This window comes from Leopardus geoffroyi, chromosome B1 (assembly GCF_018350155.1).
Source record: "Leopardus geoffroyi isolate Oge1 chromosome B1, O.geoffroyi_Oge1_pat1.0, whole genome shotgun sequence".
Taxonomy (NCBI): domain Eukaryota; kingdom Metazoa; phylum Chordata; class Mammalia; order Carnivora; family Felidae; genus Leopardus; species Leopardus geoffroyi.
The window spans coordinates 72,280,470-72,306,830 of NC_059327.1; the positions used below are offsets into that span (position 1 = coordinate 72,280,470).

The following is a 26,361-nucleotide window of genomic DNA, read 5'->3' on the forward strand; positions in this document are numbered from 1 at the left end:
AGTTTGACTTTTTGAAATTTATACTTTAGTGATTGTGGAGGTACCACCAAGATGCCCAAGTACACTCTTTTTTTTTAATTTTTTTTTTAACATTTATTTATTTTTGAGAGACAGAGACAGAGCATGAGCAGGGAGGGGCACAGAGAGAGGGAGACGCAGAATCTGAAGCAGGCTCCAGGCTCTGAACCATCAGCACAGAGCCAACATGGGGCTTGAACCCACGAGCCATGAGATCATGACCTGCGCCAAAGCCAGGTGCTCAACCAACTGAGCCACCCAGACGCCCCCCAACCAAACTCTCTTAATGGAGCCAATTACACTGTACTGGCCAACCAAGAGATCTCTCTCTCTCTCTCTTTCTGTTACTTCCTCTCCTTCTGAAATTATTTTAACTTGCAATCAAACTTTACCTTTGCTGACTCTTTGATACCCTAGGTTTTATTATTTCTACTGATTTTTTGTTTGTTTCCGGTTCTTGTCTTTTATAGATTCTGGTTTCAGTTTGCACATAGCAAATGTTATTCCTCAATAATGGCAACAATGAACAGAAAACAATGATCTGGCCATTGGATGATCCCTTCCAAGATGATGGGGATCTATTCTCTGTTGCGTGATAAGTGACAGGGAATTCACTTTCTTATTATTTTGTGATCATTTATCTAGTTGTATACACAAATCAACTAAGGAATCATTCTGTGCCCACTAGAAAAGAGAACATCTTTTTGAGGTCTGGAATAGTGTATTTTTGTGTTTCTGTGTTCACTTTACCCATAGCTGAGGTTATGGGAGTGAAGTTGAAAGTTGTGTACTTACATGTCAATAATAAGGCAAAGTCTTTATCTTTTGTAAGAGTGTAAAATATTTCCTATTTCCATTAGGTAGTAATTAATTAGGTTTTGAAGTTCCTCTAATTAAAGGAGCTTTGTTGGTTTCTGGATTTCAGAGAATAATAAGACTAATAAGAATAATAATGTAAATCTCATATTTCCCCATGTTTGTACAAAATAAAGATGCTGAACTATTCATATTTCCATATGTTAGACTTTTAGGAAAAAATTTCCTTTTCACTGAAACCTAAGAAATATTTTTATGTAAGAATCCAAGTTCAGGGGTACCTGGGTAGCTCAGTGGGTTGAACATTGACTCTTGATTTCAGCTCAGGTCATAATCACAGGGTTGTGCGATTGAGACCCTGGGTGGGGCTCCATGCTGAGTGCGGAACCTGCTTAAGATTCTCCTTCTCTCCCCCTGCTCCTCTCCTCTCCCCCACTCACATCTCTCTCTCAAAAAAAAAAAAAAAAAAAAAAAGAAAAAATAAGAGTGAAGCCAGTATTTACAAAGAAAAAGAATCCAAGTTCATGTAATCAAGGTAAATCCTGAGGTAGATCAGATTACTTACATAAGTGTGATTTAAAAGCACAGTTATATGACTTTTCCCTGGTGTGATTACCAGATTTGTGTTTGTTTTGATACTAGTTTCTACTAGCTCATCTAAACTGCCTAGATTTCTTATACTGCTTCAGTGATCAAAACCAAAATATTTATAATTATGGATAATGTAAAAATTGTGTCCCTCTAAATTGGATCACAGGGCTGAAAAATTGTTTTGTATCAGCAGTCATAATGTTTTCTAATGTGTAAGCTTAAAACATGATATCCAAGATTGTTAGTTAACTTTACAACCTCAGACTAATATTAAACCTAGTTAATAAATAATCTTTGAATTCCTAGATAACTTTTTAAGTAAGAAGGAATATTGATATCTTGGTCATAAAGCATAGTCTTTAGTATACAAAACTTTTGTCCTTAGTTCAGTATATTACAGAGTGGCTACCTTCTTGGGTCTTGTTCATAAATATATACTGTTATTTTTGTCACATTTCAGAGATATAAAAGTGATGTGTGGGGCTCTAGTTGGTGAGTTTTGCTTGTTTGCTGAATGGCCTGTATGTGATAAATGATCATCCATTATGTACTTCCCAGTTAAATAGAAGTTAGTTAATTTGGCTAAATTTTGTAGTTCTTATGGGTAATTTGAGCCTAGGGCAGGAGCATATATGTATATGAAATAGAATAGTGTATGAAATATGAGGTTCTTCTCTTGTTTTCAATGGGAAAGTTGTGTCCTAAAATAAAGTATAAGATTGTCCTAAAACCTGAAAGAACATACTGAAAGGCAAAACTTGATTTTGTACAGTAAGTTGAAGAAGGTTTGAGAGAAGTGAAATTTATTTACTTTGATTATATTATATTACCTGAGATATAAAAGAATTATGTTCAACTCTTGGCAAAATTAACCCAGATTGATGGGCTTATTCAGGTGTTATTTATTTATTTATTTATTTATTTATTTATTTATTTATTTTGAGGATCTTATAACCTTTTTATTCCCAGATATTGTATGAATACATCTAGAACAGTTTTCTTTCTGGTAGGATAACTTTGTTTAAAGTATTTAGTCTGCACATAACAATGTATAGTAAAAGTATGTTTGTTTTACCTTCTATGCAATCCACCCAGATGGTAAATAATATTTTGTGTTCCATATTGTATCATGCCTTTGATTAGTTAAAAACAAAAAAACAGAAGATGAGAATATTAATTTGCATTTTTAAAAATAGGATCTAGGGGTGCCCGGGTGGTTCAATTGGTTAAACGTTAGACTTGTGTTGGAACCTTGTGTCAGGTTCCATACTGACATCACGAGGCCTGCTTGGGATTCTCTCTCTCCCTCTCTCTGCCCCTCCCCCAATCATGTGCGCTCTCTCTCTCTCTCTCTCTGTCTCTGTCTCTCAGTTAGACACCTAACTAACTGAGCTACCCAGGCACCCCAGGCTCACCCAGGGTGAGCTACCCAGGCACCTTACCCTATAAGTAAGTAGACTTTAACAATCATCATCATCGTCATCATCATCTGTCCCACATTTTACCAGGGCACAACTGGACAAATTGGTTATGCAGTGAAGGCCATCACACAGTACAATATTTGAGAATGAATCTCATTTGTTCGAGTATGGCAGGCTCAACAGTAAGAAGTAAGGATTGTACTTTATATGTGGGGCCAGTACCTACAAAGCCAACTGAGTAGTACAGATCTGGTAACTCTTTTATGGCTTGGGGGGGGGGGTCCCTACTTCACAGTTTAATGAAAGTCATTTCTGAAAGTATATGTTGTAGGATCTATAAGAGGGAGAAATGTACTCAAATTTATTTATAGGTTGAGAAGATTTACTGGGCTTTGTTTCTTAGCCTTGACATGAAAGCAAATAGCATGGGCTTTTCAAAGTCCAACATGAAATACCCTAAAACATTTCCAAGTAGAAATTATTTCTCTGGCATCAGTAATTATTCTACATGGCTCTTATCCAGTAAGATTTGGTTCAAAGGATGACCTTTGGATCTGCAGGGTAAGGGAGACTTGAGACAGTGATGATAGATGAGTTAGGCACTCTGTCATAAGACTTAGCTGGGTATGAAATACCAAATACATTTACAAGGCAAATATTTGTATTACCAAATACAAATATATTTGTAGGCAGAGGGTGGAATTTACTAAAGATGTACCTTAACTGCTGTTATTTTATAGATTTTTTTAAGTTTATAGATTTTTAATAAGTTTATTTATTTATGTATTTTGAGAGAGTGGGGGAGGGATAGAAAGAGAGAGAGAGAATCCTAAGCAGGCTCTGTGCTGTCAGTGCAGAGCCTGATGCGGAGCTCCATCTCACAAACCCTGAGATCCTGACCTGAGCCGAAATCAAGAGTCAGGTGCTCAACCCACTAAGCCCCCCAGGTTCCCAATAGTTGTTATGTTAATTATGAAGTAGACGTCATGTTGGCTTGTTTAATGTGGGTTTGGGATTCAGTTAGGGGCTTTGGGAGAGGTTTGGGCTTTGCAGAGGTAGTCTATGTTGTTGAGTCCCTGTGTAACTTCTATCCCATCACTGTTGGTGCTTTGCTCATGCACCCAGTAAGGAATCGCTCTACAGAGTAGGTCCTCTTATCCACCTGATTACTGAGTACTTTTAGTCTTGGAGCAAGCATTGACGTGGTTCACAAGTGTCCTCACTCTAGAACATCTCTCAGATATCCACGATCCCTTCCTCCTGCAAGCTTGCTTCTTTCTATTCCTCTAATCCTTTCAAATAATCATTGGAAATTTCCTGTAAATGTATGTAAACCCATGCTTCTGGCCATCTCCTCTTCCAGAAAATCTTGGGAAAACCAGAGGTTCCATTTGAAATTATGCCCAACTTGAAGTAATTCCTCCTAGACTGTCTCTCAGGGCCACCCCTTAGCTGGTGAATGCTACAGTTTTTCACTCCTGGATGGAGCCAGTTTATTATGCAAAAGAATTTGGAAATTAAACTCACATTTTTCATCACTGTGTCAGAGAGAACTCTCCCAGAGGTTATAAATATGTACTGAAGAGAGGCATCCAGGGGCGCTTGGATGGCTCAGTTGGTTGAGCATCTGACTTCTGCTCAGGTCATGATCTCACAGCCTGTGGGTTCGAGCTCCATATCAGGTTCTGTATTGACAGCTCAGAGCCTGGAGCCTGCCTGTCTCCGTTTCTCTCTGCCCCTCCCCTGCTCGTGTTCTGTCTCTCTCTGTCTCAAAAATAAATTAAAAAAAAAAACATCAAAAAACATTTAAAAAAAAAAGGAAAGAGAGGCATCCATTGGCAAAGTAGGCACAACACATAAAGAATGTGAGCCAATTGCTTATGCAACTTGTAGATTCATGAATTTTTCAGGCCATGGAATTGCTCTTAATACATTTATTTGGGGATGGAATGCCACTAGGGGTACTCAAGTTTATGGTTTAGCAGATTAGTTAAACCCAAATAGTCATGATGGGAAACGGATTGCATGTTCTCCTGGTGTCCTGTGTCACTCTCTTCAAAGCTCCTATTGAAAACCAACAGCAGTATCTCAAAATAATATTTCTAACCAAGAAGACTTTACTTTAAAGCCCAAGGGGCTGTCATTGTGATTCTCCTGATGGGGCCTCGGAGAGGCTTTGCATAACACACATACATAAAGCATCATTAGATCTGTTGGATCAAATTGCCAAGTGACATTAGCTTACACTTCTCTGTCATCCAGTCACAAATGCTTCTCTTTCTCTAGGATCTATTCAAATTTAATGGTTTCTAGATTGTTGGCAAATTAGTTGGGTGGCTCTGACCAAATGTAGTTTTTTGTTATCCCTAAACTCCAAAGATATCCACCAAGTGACTGATGTACATCACTTTTAGCGGTAGTTAATGCAACTAATCTTACATTCCGATGGGGTATTTCTACATAACTAAGACCACTACTGCCCCCCCCCAAACATTACTAAAGTAACAGACCCTGAATTTTCATGGGATTTATTTTTCATTCTTACTAGAACATTTAGGGTACATCATGTTGTTTCTCAGTAGGTCCTGTCGGTATGAAGTCAACACATGTATAATCCTGTAGTATGATGAAATAATCAAAGTTTCTATTGATTTACTTATGGCCCAGAGTCAGGGACCTGACACAGTCTTGAAAGGCCAGAGGGTGATGGGGCGTGGCTGTATCTGCCAGGCAAAAGCAAACCTCTTCTGATGTTTTCTACTCACTGTGATTAAATTATGAAATATGTGATATCGAAAGCTGAATTCCAGGTGCCAGGAACTGTTTTGGTTTACTAAACCAAATAGTAAATGAAATATACCTTGATCACCTTTAAGGAGTTACTGCCTTATTGACCTTCTGTATAGACTAAATAGGGGAGTTAAGTGGGGAAATACAAGAATCACTTCTTCTGAATCTGTGTTTGATGGTGACACTAACATCTGTGATTTCCTAAGACTTCCTTTTCTTCATTTTTGGCAAGGAAAGAGGGTCCCACAAACTATTACTTGGTACTTCACGATATCTCTCATTTCACAGAAGAGACAAGCAATGTGGCTGCCATGAGAGTTGCCAAGTAGATCAACACGAACCATACATTCAGAAATTGGGATGATTGCTACATTCTGGAGTCACAGACTATGACCCAAACTCCTTAAACCAAATCACTCTAATTACCCTTTACTGTGATTAATGAAGCACAGTGGTTTCTGGCTCCTGAGCCCCAGGAATTACTAATTTGCTCTTCACTGAAGAATTATGGGTCTTTGAACTGATTCAGACCCAAGAGTTGAGTGACGTTCCATGGTTTTCCCTCATGACAACTCAAATAAGTTCCGGTTTTCTTTTCCTGTTTCTTTTCTTTTTGTGGTCGGGGGTGGGAAGCAGAGCAATGTGGCAGAGGTTAAAAAGTTATATAATTTAACTTAGGCAATAACTGACAGGGACAACAACTCTTTTGGCCCTAGGGATCCCATACTGATTAGCCATTAGTTATTAGGTGGATAAAAACATTCTACTTACTCTTCTAGGACTAATGCCATAATTTCCACAATAATGGAAATCACACCCACCTTAAACAGTTAAATTCATTGTTTGGCTTCTTCCATTGGGAATCCCATCATCCCCTACTGAAACCAGGAAGCCTATTTTAGTGGCAGCCTCTCCATGTCTCTCTGGAGATGATAAACTCTACGAAGAATAGCCTCCACCATGTTTCTCAAGGGAGTTTGTGCTGTTCTCACCAGTGTTTTTCTCAGTGTTCTGGTTAGGAGACTGTTCTCTATTCTCTTTTAGAGAAGATACTTAAAGGGACAGATAAATGGTTGGTGCATTATAAATACCAAGATTTATTTCTTCCTAACTCTTTGAATAATATTTCAATCTACAGGTGATGCCATCCTAAAGAATACACTTAAAAATGTTGTGAGGGGTATTTAGAGGCCACAAGGATGGGGATTGAGAAGGTACTACTGCCATTTATTGGGTGAGATCAAGGGATTCTAGGCGTCTTCAAGTATCAGGACAAATCCTCACTACAAATATCCTGTGTACCATATAATTTCTGAACGTACCATGAAGTAATTGTGCAAGTGAAAACTTAGATGAGCCTAGGAATTAATTTCCTTGTCTTATAAAAAGTGCAAAGTGTTTTTTCACAGTTTTAAAACATTCTGACTTTTCTAGTAATACAGAGACATATAAATTGAGGGGGTACTGTAATTTGTTTAAATGCTTAACTTTACTAAGAGTCTTTCACCATTTTGGTAAATCTCATCACTAGTAGGCTACTTATATTATTTGAATTATCACAAAATAATTTCATGAGTCCAAATTTATAGGTGTTACTATCACAGAGAATCTATCTATTCATCTGTACATGCTTCTATCTATTTGTCTATCTATATCACATAGTTTTAAACGTGTCAATATTCAAGTAAATATTTAATATTAAATTTTTGATTTTTTCATAAAAATGGACAGTTACTAACATTCCTACTCTAATACAGGAACTATGAAAACAAAGAGCTTAACATTTTGCAAAGAAAAAATACGAAAAATCAAATATATAAATTAGAGTTCCCAGGTTTAAAGGAAGATTGTTTTTCCCTAGAATATTAAAAATAATCTAGGCATAAAGGTAAGGATTTCATTGTTTCTTACAAAATAACAGAAAGAATCACAAACTTTATAAGCCATACAAATTGCTGAAAAATCAATCTAGCCAGCTGTATGAGTAATACAACGATGAAAGAAAACCCAAATTAAAATCATTCTGTGTATTCCACTGAGCAGTTATATTGTTTCAAGATGAGGAAAAATGTAGAAAATCATCTGTGTAATGAATTTCATTCAAGCAAATTTTTAGGACAAGTAGATATGAGCACCTTTTGTGTTAAAGAAAACCACTTCCCCAATTGCACACGTAGGGCTTATAAGCAATTAAAAAAAAATCACAGAGGAAATGTTATTTTTAAAATCACTGATGGCAGCATTTCCTTCCATGTGGAAGTAACAGAGTTTGGAATTACCTTCCTGCTGTAAACAACTAGAAAACTGAACAAGATATAGAAAACAGCTATCCTTACAGATAAGAGAATAGTGCAGGACCATGGTCCCTGGCACAAAATAAACAAATGAGATGACGTCTATAATTCAACCAGCTTTCTTCCCAGAGAACATTTCAAGAGAAGAGTATGAAATTCTAAATATGGCTCATTTATCTCATTGAGTTGAGAAGACAGTGATCAGAGTTTGGAGAGGTCATAAGGTCAAGGATTTACAGGACAGAATATAAAAAAAAAAAAACAACTATAAAACCTGTCCTTTGAATTTTTGATTGAACACTAATCTGTGAATGCATAGGGGAGGTCCTCATGAGACTAGAAAAATAACACTTCCTTGGAAAGAACAATTACTAGAGAAATGTGAGACAGAAACTCTCCAAGAGCTCATACAGGGGCTGAAAATCTTTTGAATTCTCACTATTTAGAGTTGAGAGGGCTCACCTGATATACAGGGCAATCAGCAGAGATTTAAAAAATGGTCATGGCTAAGAAATAGAGCTAAATAAACCCAAGGTTAGAGGATACTAGAAAAACTACCCTGAAAAAAGCTTAAAAGCAAACCTTAAATAGATCAGACTGTCCCACAAGTTAGTCATCTACCTACCAGAACAAATTCCAACACTATTCAAAGGAATACAATAAAATCAAGTACTCAACCATGTAAAAATTATAATATCTGGCATCCAGTCAAAAATAAATAAATAAGCAAAGAGGTTGGAAAACGTGGCTCATAACAAAGAGAAAAATCAGATAATAGAAACAGACACCAAAATGGCAACTATAATAAAATTAGCAGATTAAGAACATTAACACAGTTACCCTAAGTGTTTGAATATACTCAGGTACTTAAATGGGTACATCTTAATGCTCATAATTAAGAGGGAGATGGAATATATGAAAAAAGAAACTTCTAGATAGGAAAAATACAGTATTGGAAATAAAAATCTTACTAGATGAACTTACCAGCAAGTTAGAGCCTATAAGGGTGGGGTAGGGAAAGAACAGTGAGTTTGAAGTTAAAGCAAGCAAAACTAGCCAAAAGGAAGAAAAATACTTATATGTATATGTATTTATGTATGTATATGTAGTATATGCATATACATACACATACACACACACACACACATATTTGAAGAAATGATGTCTGAAAATTTTCCAAAGTTAATGAAAACAAGACCAAGCAGACTTTAGAACACAAAATATTAGCATAGACAAGAGGGACTTCTAAAATAAGTATGTCAAGTGTTCTATTTACCAAGAAGTTATGATAATCCTAAATGCATAATATGCTTCAAACGTTCTTTAAAAGATGTGAAACAAAAACTTAAAGAACTAAGATGAGACAGTTGAACTGACAGAAAGAACTAAATGAAAAATACAGTTATTGGGCGCCTGGGTGGCGCAGTCGGTTAAGCGTCCGACTTCAGCCAGGTCACGATCTCGCGGTCCGTGAGTTCGAGCCCGGCGTCAGGCTCTGGGAGGGAGACAGAGCGTGAATGGGGGAGGGTCAGCGAGAGGGAGACACAGAATCTGAAACAGGCTCCAGGCTCTGAGCTGTCAGCACAGAGCCCGACGCGGGGCTCGAACTCACGGACTGCGAGATCACGACCTGAGCCGAAGTCGGCCGCTTAACCGACTGAGCCACCCAGGCGCCCCCCAAAAAAAATTTAAAAAAAAATAAAAGAAACTTCAGTGGGCCCCAGTCGAATAAACTGGAAGTGCCTCAAGGACAAAAGATTAAGTTTAACCAGCTGCCATATACAAAGCCTGTGAAGACATCCAGCCTCTTAAGAGCTATCCTCACCGACACCTCTCTTCTATCTCCTTACATTCATCTTGGTGTGTTTGAAACAGTAGGTACCATAATAGGAAAGATGTGAATGAGGGGAAAATCAGATGACCCCAGTTTTCTTCAAAGGTAGTCAGTTGCTAACCTCTTGGTGGAAGGGGAAGAGAGGTGGAACATTTGCAGAAAGATTAAAATGCGAAACTTTATTAAAAAAAAAAAAGAAAACAAGAAACGAAATTCTTGGTAGACACATTCTTATAACTGAATTGAAGCCATTCTGTGACTACATATGACCACAGAGCTGCCTATCATTTACAGTGAGCAAAAAACTCATAGAAGCTAAGTCTCCAACCAAGGTAGGAGAGAGAACTGGCACTGAGTAAATGTTAAAGAGATGCCGCATGACAAAACTCTGTTGTACTGTGCATATGTCACAAGCTTTGTGGTTACCCTGGCTATAAGGGAGGGTGACCGTATGCTTTATGGTCCAAGAAAGACACTTCTGAGAGTGAAAGGGGAGACTATCGATATTGCAATACAATAGGCACAAATTCAGACGGTCCTAAGTGAACCAGGATGTATGATCACTATGGGAACACTGTACTCCTTGAACTACTGGTGGACATTCACCACAAAGACTGCCTGAGAATGAAGCCAACCCAGCTGAAGGTAGCACTGAGAGATGGAGGGAGAGAGGCATCACCCTTGGTACTTCTCATGTATGTGACCAGTTAAATTCTCTTTTTTTTGGCTTAAGCTGGTTTGAGTTTAAATTACATTACTTGCAACAAATAGAAAACTAATATACATCATTTCTTGGAAATGCAACCCAGCAGTAACTAGTAGTTTACCATCTTGTCACTTTTAGTAGCAACTACACTTTAGACCAGCCCTTTAATAAAAAAGTATGCATAAAAAGTGACAAGTCACTATCATCTAGATATTGCAATTAACTGTCTTTACCAACATTAAAATCCACGAGTTGTATATGAAGCAAAATGATCTCTCCATTTCCTCAGCAATACTGAGAAAAACAGACTGAAGACAAGGCTATAAGGGTTGGGTATTGAAAGACATGATTACACAGCAGGGCTGAGGTTGGCTTTAATACAGATAGAATTATTTTCTTTATTGGGGCTTAACTGTTATTCATCTAGAGCAATCTCATTTTCTTTTCAACTTTGAAAAACTTTTAAAATAATGCCATTTTCACTGATTGCATTTCCCTTGTGCATTAACAAATACTTGTGCAGATGTCACAAAAGTTCACATCCCTTCTTTTTCTTTCTTCATATTCCTTGCAATTATTATGTAAAGCCACACTTTGTTTAGCTTCAAATGGTACTTGGTTAACCATATTTGCCTTAATGATATGCTAAAATTACTTCTGAAGAAGACTGTCAAGTTAACTATGGGAAATTGGTATAGAATGAGGTATCTCTTCCCTCTCATTAGAAAGATTAAGTAGAAGTAGAAGATTAAGATCCAATTCCATTTTTAAAGATTTTTAAATTTTCTACCTATTAGAGAATAGTTTCAGAATAACTCAGTTCTGTTCTGTGCAATTTCATATCTTTGTAATAAAATAGTCATAATGAACAAAAATCGGTCATGGCTAGATTTAGTATCGTGGGATGATTTTCATGTTATCATAATTAATCGTTTAAATCATGGCAGTGGCTTAATATCAGAAAGTTCTCATTAATATCCTCATGTCTCTTGAACTTCCCAAATTGTACACTCTCAAACAGACTCTTCCAGACTCTTGCTGTTGTTCTCAAAATTCTTTTCCATTATGATTATGTCTCAGGGTATTTAAGGCTGAAGGAGAACTTTTTTCTTAGAATGGGTTAGTATAGGTTCAATTTCCAAAATGCATTTTTCTTAATCCACAGTCTTCTTTTTATGCTTTACATGACAAAAGTATTCTTCTTAGGCTGTATATTTAATTACACATATCTTGATCCAAAGATTTAAAAAAGATTTAAATGTAGGGATTTGAAAAACTATATATATTTTTAAGTGTGGTGTGTGATATCTCAAATATCCCTGTCTAGATAGATATGAGCTCTGTTGCTCACCAGCTTGGGGAGCTAGGTTTTCTCACGCATAAAAAGCAAATAGCAGCCTTTGAAAAATAAGAATAAAATATTTGTGAGGAATAATAAGATAATAAGTTAAAAGTATTTAGCAGAGTACCTGGTAATATATATTTTAGTTAATTTGTATCTGGAGTTAATTAAGGCAAACTTAGTTCTTAGTTTCTTCAAAACCAATGACAGCTAGAAATTCACTATTACCATGATCGTAAACCTGATTTTCTTGAATAAGATCAATGTGAAACTCTTATCAGAAGGCTAGGACAACCCTGTTATCCAAAGGCAAGGGAATTAAAAGCAAAAATGAACTACTGGGACCTTATGAAGATAAAAAGCTTCTCACAGCAAAGGAAACAACCAACAAAACTAAAAGGCAACCAACAGAATGGGAAAAGATATTTGCAAATGACATATCGGACAAAGGGCTAGTATCCAAAATCTATAAAGAACTCACCAAACTCCACACCCGAAAAACAAATAACCCAGTGAAGAAATGGGCAGAAAACATGAATAGACACTTCTCTAAAGAAGACATCCGGATGGCCAACAGGCACATGAAAAGATGCTCAACGTCGCTCCTCATCAGGGAAATACAAATCAAAACCACACTCAGATATCACCTCACACCAGTCAGAGTGGCCAAAATGAACAAATCAGGAGACTATAGATGCTGGAGAGGATGTGGAGAAATGGGAACCCTCTTGCACTGTTGGTGGGAATGCAAATTGGTGCAGCCACTCTGGAAAACAGTGTGGAAGTTCCTCAAAAAATTAAAAACAGACCTACCCTATGACCCAGCAATAGCACTGCTAGGAATTTATCCAAGGGATACAGGAGTACTGATGCATAGGGGCACTTGTACCCCAATGCTTATACAATAGCAGTGTATAATAACTCTTAACAATAGCCCAATTGTGGAAAGAGCCTAAATGTCCATCAACTGATGAATGGATAAAAAAAAATTGTGGTTTATATATACAATGGAGTACTACGTGGCAATGAGAAAGAATGAAATATGGCCCTGTGTAGCAACATGGATGGAACTGGAGAGTGTTATGCTAAGTGAAATAAGCCATACTGAGAAAGACAGATACCATATGGTTTCACTCTTATGTGGATCCTGAGAAACTTAACAGAAACCCATGGGGGAGGGGAAGGAAAAAAAAAAAAGAGGTTAGAGTGGAAGAGAGCCAAAGCATAAGAGACTGTTAAAAACTGAGAACAAACTGAGGGTTGATGGGGGGTGGAGGGAGGGGAGGGTGGTTGATGGGTATTGAGGAGGGCACCTTTTGGGATGAGCACTGGGTGTTGTATGGAAACCAATTTGACAATAAACTTCATATATTGAAAAAAGAAAAAAAAAGAAGGCGAGGACAACCCTGTTATCTAATGCTCAGAAAGGAAATAAATGAACTACCTAAAGTTGCCCTAAAATTGCAGCTTGTACTGACATTTGAACAAATGATTAACTTGGACCTAATCCCAAAATGATTTGAACAGTATAAATCCATGTTTTGTGAAGCTTTAAAACATTTATTAAAGCACATGAGCACAGGGGTTAGAAAAACATCCATTTACTGGCATGAATTCAGACCCCAGGAAAAATGAAGTCTTCTTTTAAGTAACATAAAGAGGTAAAAACAAATTAATCAAAACTAAGATAACACTGATTTTTAAAAAATCACATTTTGTTACCCATTTATGTTTGATAGGTTTCTATGAGAATTTGTGTCTGTGGCTTAATCTGAATGAATATGGTTCCCAAAATACATAATACTTATGTCCTCTTAACTATAAAAGTTAAAAAAATGAAAACAAACAATAAAACCAGGAGACATAGCTGAGAGAATTTGATGTGGTACTAAAATTTACTGATATGAATAAGCATATAATGATGATAATAGAGCATAAAATCATGCTTTGCAACCCTGGTTACTTACTGAAAATCCCCAGAAATACTTTTTAAAGCTATGTAAATGCCTGAGCTCCAAACCCTGGGATTGTGATTTAAATTAGTCTCATATATGTCCAAAGTATTTATAATTTTTGAAAGCTGTGCAGGTGATTCTTTTTTCTTTTTTCTTTTTCTTTCTTTCTTTTTTTTTTTTTTTTTTTTTTTTTGAGAGAGAGCGCGAGAGAGCGCGAGAGAGCAAATGGGGATGGGGCAGAAAGAGAAGGAGAGAGAGAAGCCCAAGCAGGTTCTTCACTGTCAGCACAGAGCCCAACATGGGGCTCGATCTCACCAACTGTGAGGTCATGACCTGAGTCAAGATCAAGAGTCAAGTGCTTAAGCCATTGAGCCACCGAGGCACCCCAGCCATGCAGGTGATTCTTATGGGCACCAGGATTGAGAAGCACTAGATGAAGGCTTTACTGGGTCCAATTGCCAGGGTTTCAATCTTGGCTCTGTTTTGTACTTGCTGTGTAATCCCGAGAAAATTGCTTGACCAATCCAAGATTTACTTTCAAGGATACATAAGTTATTACTCACTGCTTGACAAAATGCTGATTTTTTCCAAGGCTGTTGATTTAGGAAATAGTTTCCTAAAGATATTTAATAGACAGTCCTTCACTTTGACCTGTCAATGTATATGTTTCCCAGGCTCTGAGTACTGGTGGGCATTCTCACTCAGTGAAAGCTAACATTAGAGACTGTGGTCATCGCTTTCCATTTTTAGTTGTTTGGGCAAAACACCTATAATCTGTCCACTAATAAGCATGGTATCTTGGTAAATTGGGTGTTTTGCAACAAATGTTATTTGTCTGCTAAGGCCTCACTTTCTGCATTTTTTTTATTGTTTTAGAGAAAGAGTACATATGCATGTGCACAAGTGTGTGGAAGAGGGGCAAAGGGTGAGGGAGAAAGAGAATCTCAAGCAGCCTCCGTGCTCAGTGCACAGAGCCCAATGGGGAGTGGATCCCATGACCATGAGATCATGAGCTGAGCCAAAATCAAGATTTGGATGCTCAACCAACTGAGCCACCCAGGGGTCCTGAGGTTTTGCCATTTATTTTATATTTCAGAGAACTTAAATGATAACATGGTAAGAATTCACTGCTCATGATTACAATGACCTATGTGTACCATTGCATCACTTTAAAGCTAACCTACAGCTAATTAGAAACTAAATGCTTAGGATCAGGTCGTTTTCTCTGTCTCTCTCTCACCTTCCTTTTAGAAATGTGATTAAAACAAAATAGTTCAAAGTGTACTGAAACAAGGTTAATGAAAATTTTAATTAAGTTCAATATCTGGGTTTAAATATACCTTTGACATGCAGAACTTTATCACTAAAATACACAATCTTGTAACCAATATGAATATGTGAATAAAATACTAGAAATCTGTATTTTTCATCAATATAGTCCAAATAATCCAACAGAAGATCATTTCAGGCTCAGAATTTTTTAACCTTGAGAGGGAATTTACTACTTATTTGAATAGATAATAATAATACGGAGTAAGTACATTAATAATCTTTTAAAATATATTCTTTCTAAAGTAGTTGAAAAGACATTCCCCTTTTGCAATATACTTTATTATGAAATTTTTATTGATTATTAAATAATAAACCTTAACCCAAAAAAGGCAAGCAACCTCAACTTTTAGATCCCGCAACTTGAATCAAAACTCCAATGCATATACATGGACAAATTATTTAATCTTTCTAGGGCCACAATTTTCTCATCTGTAAAATAAAGGCATTTATGGTACTTATGTCACAGAGTTATTGAGAGTAAGTGAAATAGCCCATGTAAATATATATGTACCTGGGGAGGAAAGGTGGCCCCCACCCCCATAATCCCCACCAAGATGTTCATGGCCTTTTATGGTATGCTCCCCTTTAGTGTGGGTGGGAACTGTAACTTGTTTCTCGCCCATGGAGTGTAGCAAAAGTAATGAGGGATGTGATTACATGTATATGATTATATTATATCAGATTATAGCATCCATCTCGAGAGGAGACTCTTCCTTTCTGGATTTGAGGAAGCAAGCAGCCACACAGGGAAGGTGCACATCTCAAAGAACTGAATAGTTTGACCTCTGGCCAAACTATTAGGTATGTACAATTAGAATTGTTATGGATATCTAATAGGTTGAACTATTTATTATGAAATATTTCTGTATCTTTGATAATGCTTCCTGTCATTAGACTTTACATGTTCTCATCAGAAATGAATATTCAGAGATTATAATTATAGGGAAAATTTAGGTTATCAATAATTTTTACTTGACATTTAATATTTAAATACATTCTTTCCTAAAAAGCAGTAACTCTCCAATAAATTGTTGGGGGGGGGGGAATAGGATCAGAATGGCATGAAAAAGATATCTCTAATCACTTGAAATTTTTTTTTATTTTTTTATAGTCTTGAGGGTTTATTTATTTTTTACATTTATCATGCCATAAGTGTATAGGGAATGGGTTCCAACAGCTCAGGCTCCTTTCCATTGGTTCTCCCAAAGTGTGCTTTTCGGGGTGGGGCAGGCTGGCACTTCAGTTGAACCCAAGTCCCTTTCTCTTTGGCTTCCTTCTTTTTCTGATCATTTTCCTTCACACATTTCAGGAAGCTCTCTTGGCTCTTTGAGTGCTCAATATGCTCAATAGGTACCTTCATTCTCTTGGCAAGAATCTTGCCCTTAACTTATTTGTTTACAAGAATGCCAACAAGAGTGCCAACAAGAATGCCAACAAGAATGCTGGGTAACATTGTAGACTCTTCCAGTTTTGCTATGGTAACATTTGTGGGGCACTCCTTTCTGAAAAGTGCCCATTTCCTTGATGTCCACAATATCACTTTTCTTGTAGATTCACATGGATGTGGCCAAAGGATTAACTCCATATTTCTAAAAGGCCTAGAGAACATATAGCAGGTACCTCTCCCCTTTCCCTTTGCGTTGGTCATTTTGGTGAATTACTGGAAATAGTGGTTCTAGCCAAAAGGTAATCATTTGAAAAACGTAAATGTATCCTAACACAGGGTTTACAGACCTTGAAGTACTGTATAGTTTTAGTCTGCACTAAAAACTACACGAAACTTACATGTAAGTAGCGAGAAGTCACTTATTCAAACTGCTTGACTCTGAATCCTAGCAATGTAATTGAAACTGAAACACTTCCCAGGGCCACAGAGATAGCAGCCATTAGACTCCAACTCCTGCAGGACCCTTCCTCCTCCCCTTGTCACCTTCTTCCTGCTACCCCCTGCCTTCCCTCAGAAAAGAATCCAAAGAAGGAAAACATTTTTTCTGCATAGCAGTTGGAGAGGCATTGCTTATCTTCTCATAGTAGGGTTTTGTTTTGTTTTGTCCTGGTTCCAGGGGGAAAATGAATGGATATCTCTCCTTGGGAGAATAGACACATTGAGGGTAGCACACTAGTAGGCTATCTGAAAGAATCAGCGTCTATCTCTGCGCATGAGGCTGAACATTTCCCTTCCCACAACCATCCCCCAACTGACTATCTCCATTCCACCTCAGTTCTCTGCAAAGCTTAGAGACTGATGGCTAAAGTTCTGTTTTGCTCCTGAATCTGCTTGATTCCTGGGGCATGATGGCAGAGTGAGTGGCGTGGGTTCACCCTTGTGGATAAAGTGGAATTTTGCAATGCAAAGGAGCTTCAGACAAGAGCAGAAGGCAATGAAGAAGGAGGAATTGGTGGACAAAGTACATGAACTTAAGGCTGAGTGTAAAGACAGAAGTTTAGAGAGGCACCAGGTGGCTCAGTCGGTTAAGATGCCAACTTCAGCTCAGGTCATGACCTTGCAGTCCATGAGTTTGAGCCCCGTGTTGGGCTATGTGCTGACAGCTCGGAGCCTGGAGCCTGCTTCATACTCTGTGTCTCCTGCGCTCTCTGCCCCTCCCTTGCTCGTGCTCTGTCTCTTCGGCTCTCAAAAATAAATCAACATAAGAATTTTTTTTTTTAAAAAAGACAGAAATAAAGAAAAGTGTTATGGGGCATACCCTTCTTTGAAAGGACACAAATATTTAAGTGCTTTCCTTCTTGAGATTCAAGGGAAAGTGCAAAATAGGATTTTAATTTCTTTCTCCTTAAGTTGTAACTCTTTTAAATTTACTCTAAACTAGGGGCGCCTGGGTGGCTTGGTCAGTTGAGCATCCAACTTCTGCTCAGGCCATGATCTCAGGGTTTGTGAATTCGAGCCCTGCGTCGGGCTCTGTGCTGACAGCTCAGAGCCTGCAGCCTGCTTTGGATTCTGCGTTTCCCTCTCTCTCTGCTCTTCTCCCCCTTGTGCCCTGTTTCTCTCTCAAAACATAAACATGAAAAAAAAATTAATTTAAAAAATTTTAAAAATAAATTTACTCTAAACTTTCCAGTAAGACATTTGCCTTTCTCTGTATTGACTGTGTTGGTTTTCAGACTGAAAGGAATAGTGTGGGAAGGAGGATGAGAACCTCACACGTGGATGACTGTTTTCTGGGAATTGGGAGAGATCCCCTGCTCCATCAGAATCACTACAATTTGGAAATATTAGATAACTACCCCAAATCACAGAGTTGGTGAGTAAAGAACTGGGACCCAAGCCCCTCTAAGTCCACTTCATACTTAACCTATCCATGTTGTTCACTTCGACGTGTTGTTATGGCTGAATTGTGTCCTCTCAAAATTCAGATGTTGAAATTCTAACCCCCAGTACCTGAGAACGTAACTATGTTTGTAAATAGGTCCTTTAAAGAAGTAACTGAGGTAAAATAATGTCATATGGGGAGGCCTAATCCGATATGACCGGCGTCCTTATAAGAAGTCATTAGGGCACCGACACGCACAGGGGAAGGACCATGTAAAGACACTGGGAGAAAATGACCATCTTTAAGCCAAGAAAAGAGACCTCAGAAGAAACTAACTCTCCCGACACTTTGATCTTGGACTTCTAGTCTCCAGATCTGTGAGGAAAACATTTCTGTTCATTTACCTAGTTTGTGGTATTTTATTGTGCGAGCCCTAGGAGATGAATACACATTTTATTTGGGGTTGCCACTTTTCTGAGACAGAATGAAGAAAACAAAAATATTATGTTTGTAAATTATTTAAAGAATAATATTTATTTATTTTTTTTTTAATTTTTTTTTTCAACGTTTATTTATTTTTGGGACAGAGAGAGACAGAGCATGAACGGGGGAGGGGCAGAGACAGAGGGAGACACAGAATCGGAAACAGGCTCCAGGCTCTGAGCCATCAGCCCAGAGCCTGATGCGGGGCTCGAACTCCCGGACCGCGAGATCGTGACCTGGCTGAAGTCGGCCGCTTAACCGACTGCGCCACCCAGGCGCCCCTAAAGAATAATATTTACAAAGAAAATTAAATGAAAAAAAAATGAAACAAAACACCAAAATTCAATATTTGCAATATTCACCCTAAGGAGGATTTTTCTAGTTGATTTAGAAATGTGTGGAAATCAGCATTGTAAGCGAAATGCTTAACTGATCTTTGACTATGCCAACTAACAATTGATTTCTTTTCTCCTTTTTCTGTTCTGTGATTAATTTATTTTCCCTCGGAGAGAAAGTGATTTAGCACAAAGATGCATTTTAAACACACAGCAACCGCATTATAAATCTTGATTTAAGCTGGCTCTATAGAATACTCAGCCAGCGCTCCAAGCCCTACTTTTACTGAAGCAAGAGGTATATCAATAGCAGGGTCACACAATATAAAATGGGATCTCAGAATATGTGTCCAATTTATTGGTTTTGTGGCTTTCACACAAACTTGGGGTGAAAATCAGTTTTTTAAACACTGTTAGATTATCAAACACAAAAGGTTTTACTAAAATATATTGCCGTGAAACACCTTTAGATGGACAGACAATGGGCTTTATTCTAGAAATATAACCCAATCCACTATAATCCTGGTTTTAAAAATATGAGTGTTCCAAAAGGACTGATGTGTTAGGAAACAAGTAGAACATAACACTAAATTCGTGTTTACTTATGTGCAATCTGAGTCCAGAAAAAACACTGGACGAACACAGAAAACGAGCTAGCTGAAGTAAAATGAGTAGAAATACACAAACACAAGCACATACACACATCTCTAAACATCTACCAGCTAGCACCATTCACTGCATGTTATAAACCACATCCATCCCCATCTGGCATTAGAATGTTCTAGCCAATTTCAGATAACCCTCTTCTACCACTTCACAGTAACTCACAAGCTATACGCCTTCCAATGCCCCCTTAAGACAAGCATACTTTGGGTTTTTTTCAGGGTAAAGTGATGAACTTACTATAATATCTATGGATTCCTTAACCATTTAGTATATATAAAACTGTGCTGCCATTTTTCTTATGCTCCTTTTTATTTTTATATGTAACTGACAGTTTTTGAGTGTTATGCCCCTAGCCTCATTTTCCCCATAAGCTCTATAGTTTTTGTAGCATGATTTTGCATAGTGCAGTGAATTTTAACAACATATATGTCATATTATAGCAGAAATAACCGGACCTTGAATAGACACTGATCCTGCTCTCTGTAAGTCTTTCTCCATTGTTTTGTGCGTTGGCTGGCCCAACCCTCTAGGAGTTTATTCTTTGTCCGTTATCCTCCTCAGCCAAATCTAAAGTAGATACTTGTGGTCTATGCCCTCCTCGAAGACCAACCAGGTTTATTAGCCTGTTTCCTGCCCAAGGGGATGATGTTGCATTGAAAAAAAACAAGAAACAATCCAGTGTACCAGAGTAAGGGAATATGATAGTTTCAGCTATATTATAGATATACTCCTGAGGACAGGGAGGTATGTTCAATTAGAGAAAGGTGAGAAAAAGGTAGCAGGCAGACATAAATATTAATTACTATAGTCACTAAAGCATGAGTGTGTGTCCGACCCAGCATCAGAGCCAACTCTCACTATTTTTTCCTGAGCCTCTTTAAATCCTTGTGACTCTCCTAGAATGTATAAGGATAAGCGATCTCATACATGTAGTGTCCATTCCCTTAACTTTATGCCATCTCATCTCAGTTGGTTCTGTGTTAGGCTTGTCTACTCATACAATTGGACTCTTCAAACTTTGTTAAAGAGGCCAATGGAATTCAAGAAACCCCCTTTTCTTCTAAACCATCCTGCTCCTGTAACTGGAGGTCAGGGTATTTTTCTTCACAAATTCCATCTTCAATAACTTGACTTTATTTGCCTCTATACTTTCCTATTCTCATAATTTAATATCTCCGCCAATAATTATGCTTCTCTTATTTTTTTAAACTTTTTAAATGTTTATTCATTTTTGAGAGACAGAGAGGCAGAGCACAAGCAGGACTGGGGCAGAGAGAGAGGGAGACACAGAATCTGAAGCAGGTTCCAGACTCTGAGCTGGCAGCACAGAGCCCGACTCAGGACTTGAATTAGCGAACTGTGAGATCATGACCTGAGCCAAAGTCAGATGTTTAACCGACTGAGCCACCCAGGCGCCCCTATGTTTCTCTTATTAAACCACCAACACCTCAAACTGCAAATTTCTCATCAAGGGAAGATGTTTTGTATTATAGAAAATGAGAATGCCACATTGCCTCATAGAACCTGCTTTAATAGAGGGAAGATCATGAAGTCCTACAACTTATGATCAGATGATCATCTGCATGGAGAGCTCCTCAGAGACCAGATAAGTAATGTCTTTGGGTCAGAGTATCATATTGGGAAGTTCTGACATGGCGAGGAAACTGACAGGTTCAGAGAAAATAAGTGACTTTCTTATGATGACCCAAATAGTATGAAAGTCTTCAAATCTTGTTTGGGTGCTCTTTCTAATATATTGTAGCATGCTGTCTCATTGAATGGAAACTTTAGACCTTGTTTCATATAGGAAGACTCAGAAGAAGCAACCTTACAGCTTTTGGATCCCTAAAAGAGCATCACAACATAGATGTTGAATTGTGTCTTACCAAAAAGATGTGTTGAGAGGCGACTGGATGACTCAGTTGGTTGAGCATCTGACTCTTGATTTTGGCTCAGGTCATGGTCTCATGGTTTGTGAATTCAAACCCTGCATTGGGCTCTGTACTGCCAGTACAGATTCTGTCTCTTAGGATTCTCTGTCTCCCCTCTTTCTCTGCCCCTTGCCCGTTTTTCTCTCTCTCTTTTTTTCTCTCTCTCTGTCTCAAAAATAAGTAAATAAACATAAAAAAAAGGTATGTTGCAGTCTTCACTCCAGGCACTTATGAATATGACTTTTTTTGGAAATAGAGTCTTTGTAGATGCAATTAAGATGAAATCATTAAGGGGGGCCCTAATCTAATATGACTGGTGTTTTTATTAAGAAGGTGTTTATACAGGGAAAAGACAGTCACGTGATAACGCAGGCAGTGATTGGAATGATGTATCTACACCAGAAGTTAGGAAAACACCATGAAGGATTCTCCCGTAGGTTTTAGAGACAGCATGAACCCGTCCACACCGTGATTTCAAACTTCTAGTTTCCAGAAATGTGAGACAATCAATTGCTGTTGCTTTAAGCCTCCCTTCCAAGCATCCCCATGGTACTTTGTTATGGCAGCCCTAGGAACCTAATACAATAGCCATTTTCATATTAAAGCGGGCATTGAAACCTGGCACAAGAGGGTTGTAGCAGACTTTGTTAGTTACCTAGCCACAGTCCATCTGGTTCCCATCACTTTTCTTCCTTGCTGAGAGAACACTGAATCAGATCAGACACTGAATATCCGTTGTGTACCTGGCCACTCCCAGTGATTCCATTTCCTTTACAAGTAATTTTTTTTTTCTTGCCACGAGCGCATTTGCAGTACTATCCAATGACTTGTCTGCTGTTGCATTAATCTGCTGTGGGGCTTCTGGGAAGGTTTACTTTGTCTTAGTAAGCAACATAAGACAGATATTACTCTTCTTTGCCTTTGGACATTATAATGTGAGAACAATATCTAATATCTGTGCAGCTTCATCCAGTTTATACGGTTGTTCACGTTGTTCAGCTATGAAGGGAAAACCAAAAAGAATCACAGAGAGAATTCAACCTGGTTTCTGGACAGCCTTAACCACTGAATCCACAACACCTGTAACTGCCTTATTCTGGGCTTCCTGCTGTGCCACATAGTATCTCTGTTGTTTATTTTTTTATTTAAAAAACATTTGTTTAATGTTTATTTATTTTTGAGACAGAGAGACAGAGCATGAATGGGGGAGGATCAGAGAGAGAGGGAGACACAGAATCTGAAGTAGGCTCCACACAGAGCTTGATGCAGGGCTCAAACTCACAGACCATGGGATCATGACCTGAGTCGAAGTCAGAAGCTCAACCGACTGAGCCACCCAGGCGCCCCAGTATCTCTGTTGTTCAGTTGGATCTTCTGTTACGTGTTCCTGAAAGCATGCTAGTAGATACATATGTAAAGGCAACAGAAACTGCTAGATTTTCCGTGTTCTCATTCTACTGTTCACAGGCAGGCAGTGCCTAGGGGCCGTCTTTCACTGGTGCTCTGCAATTCCAGAGAGTGGCTGTGTTTTCTGCTAGAGGATGCCAGTTGGCTTATAGAAATCAAAATTTCCCCATTTCAGATGATTTATTTTATGCAAAGTGTACTGGCAAGATTTTTATATTATTTGGTAGAAGGAGCAGCACAGGAAATAATATATTTGGCTTATAACAAATGAGAACATGAAAATACTTAAGGTTTTTCAACAGTTTGTATTCTAGAAACTCCGTTTGTAACCTATAATGGTTTCTGACAATCATTCTCTCTCTATTCTTCAAATCCTTTTCTGATTGCCCACATGATTCTAAACCTAAATACTATAAAAATATCAGTTTGGGGAAAGATCAAAACTTCATTTGACCCCACCATTCAATATATGATTCTCTCTGCAATATCATTACTGAAACCATTTGGTCTTTTTATTTCCCTACCAGTGACAGGAAACACTTCAATTTGGGGAAGCCTCCTTATCTTCAGAGAGTTTTGATATATAAAAAGTTCTCTTTTCAAAGTGAAAATACCTCTTCTTGGATATTTTCTAAGTGGTCTTAATTCTACCCACTGGCACCAGAGAAAAGTTTAATTCCTCTTGCATGTGATAGCCCTTATTGTTTGAAGACAGCCACCTAATGAGTCAGTATCTTTTCCCCATTGGACCAATTCTTATCTACAGATAAAAACAAGTCTCCATTCTTCCAATTGCTTTATGTAAAACCTGCAAATTACTAAGACAACAGGTGTTAATGGAACTGCCCTGAGCTAATCAGAAATATAGTATAGGGTCATATTATTCATAGAATACAGGACCCAGTTAAACATTTTCCATTTATTACATTTCTCTGAACTCAAACCAGTTTAAAGTAAATTACATTACAAAGAATGACCACCACCACCACACACACACACACACACACACACACACACACACGTACACTTCACTACTATCCTTCCAATGCAGTTGATTAGGGCCATCCTTTTCTTTAGTCATTATAATTTTATTAATGCATTATAATGTTCATTGGAGCTCTTAACTATACTCTCTGCAGCTAAGCTCTCAGGCTCTACTCGAATATTTATATTATGCTCACATTATCCCCATAACATATCATCTTGATGGCTTTGACCCATAGTTCCAACTATTTATTACTTTTTGGATCGTGTGCCAAACACCCACACATTTACAATCTCACATGGTTTTGTTATTTTCCTAACTTTCATATACATCATATACCTAACTTTCATATACATACACTGTATACATATACAGTGGAGCCAATGTGAGCCTCTTTATTGGTTTTATCACCCAACTTAAGTTGACCCTCTCCTCCAAATGGAAAAATTGCATCTTTGTAATTGACATTGACATTATCTAGTTGACATTACCCAGTTGACACTATCTAGAATTGCCTTTAAATTCCAGGAAGGTTCGAATGATGCCAGTGAGATATGAGGCAGATGGTGGGTGATTGGCAGGAAAGAATGTATCTCAGGTTGTCATCTGACCATGTTGGAATCTGTTGAGCCCTTCTCATGCTCATGACAACTTAGGTCTTGTTACATGCAGGTCCTGCCATGTTATACTTTGTTCCCTTCTAAAAGTTCCCTTCAGATCCACTTCTTTTTCTGTGACACACTGGACCCTGCACACAGTTCAAACTGTGGCTCTGTTGCAAATACGGAGCTCGTGGAGTCTGGGGTAAGATTCCATGGAATTTCTATCTGTCTAGACACAAGAGGCTGTTATAGCTACTCTATTGATATCCACTGTATCCAGGAGACGGCACACAGTTCCCCACTGCCATATCTCCCTCCAGTCATCCTGGTGGGGCATGAAGTCAGGGCCCAGGCACCATTTATGAGGAAGCTACCATCATCAAAACTCACATCGCTATTTCTCACCCAATTCTCCTTCTCCAACCAGAACCTTTATCTTAGATGCCAGAATTCATGTTTTCTATGTACTTAAACAAATGCATTATCTTGTTAGAATACTGTAAGACCTAAACTTTAAACTCAGGAGCCAATAAAGAATACTTTTTCCCTGTTCTACATTCCTTCCGTATAGCAACGAATACAGGATTACTCACTCAGCTGACTGGGTAGGAGAAAAACTGGAGGTATCAGATGAAAATACTCAGGCTAATATTTCCAAATATTATAGTAATGCCTATCATTTATGACTAATAAATAATGCTACAGAGAACAGAATTGAGAATAGAGATCTCTGGTGTATAACCGGAAACCATCCTTGAAGTCAAAACGATTCCTGAATTTTTACCTATATAAACATTTTTGATATTCAAGAAGTTATTTTTCAAAGATAAAATCTCTCTCTTTGTATATTTGATCAATTCTACCCATGGAGGGGAGCCTGGGTGGCTCAGTTGGTTACGTATCGGACTTCTGCTCAGGTCATGATCTCACAGCTTGTGGGTGAGCCCTGTGTCAGGCTCTGTGCTGACCGCCCAGCCTGGAGCATGCTTTGGATTCCGTGTCTCGCTCTCTCTCTGACCCTCCCCTGCTCATTTTCTGTCTCTGTCTCTCAAAAATAAGCAAACATTAAAAAAATTTTAATTCTACCCAGGGAGCTACCAAAATATATTATTTCATGTAATAGCTTTTATTATGTGTACATCATTTTGCCCTAATATAAGTTCACCAACTTTTAATACTCCTCTTATATTTTCTATGATCTCCAATAATAATAATATAAAGTATTCATAGTAATTTTAAATATTTAAATTTATAATTTACAATAAATATTTCCATAATAATATATGTTCCACTAATTTCTCCTTCTATATTCCTCAGCTGGAAGAGTCTTAGTTTGGAGCATCTAGATGCTCTTGGATAGCCTCTTCCCCAACCCTTGGCTGAACTTGGTTCTTAACCAAGGTTATACTTTATAAACGTCTAACCCTCAGGGCACCTACATCAAAATAATCTAGACTGATCAGTAAAAGTGTAGATTTCTGGGTACCATCTGAAACCTAGTGAATCAATATATGGAACGGGCAATGGATTCTGGATATTTGCATTTGTAGGCTGCATCTTAAGTGATTTTCATATGTACTGTAT

At 38.0% G+C, this 26,361-nt stretch overlaps 1 protein-coding gene and 1 pseudogene across 3 annotated transcripts in view; one reads left to right on the plus strand and one right to left on the minus strand.

The window, feature by feature from the left end:
- LOC123591097 overlaps positions 1–26,361 on the plus strand; it is a 53,217-nt gene that overhangs the window by 16,255 nt on the left and 10,601 nt on the right. For all 3 annotated transcript variants that reach the window (XM_045464897.1, XM_045464890.1, XM_045464904.1), the window contains exon 4: positions 18,220–18,359. The gene's annotated coding sequence lies outside the window, so the exon portion shown is untranslated. The remainder of the gene's footprint in view (positions 1–18,219; positions 18,360–26,361) is intronic.
- LOC123591120 lies at positions 15,990–17,595 on the minus strand (annotated as a pseudogene).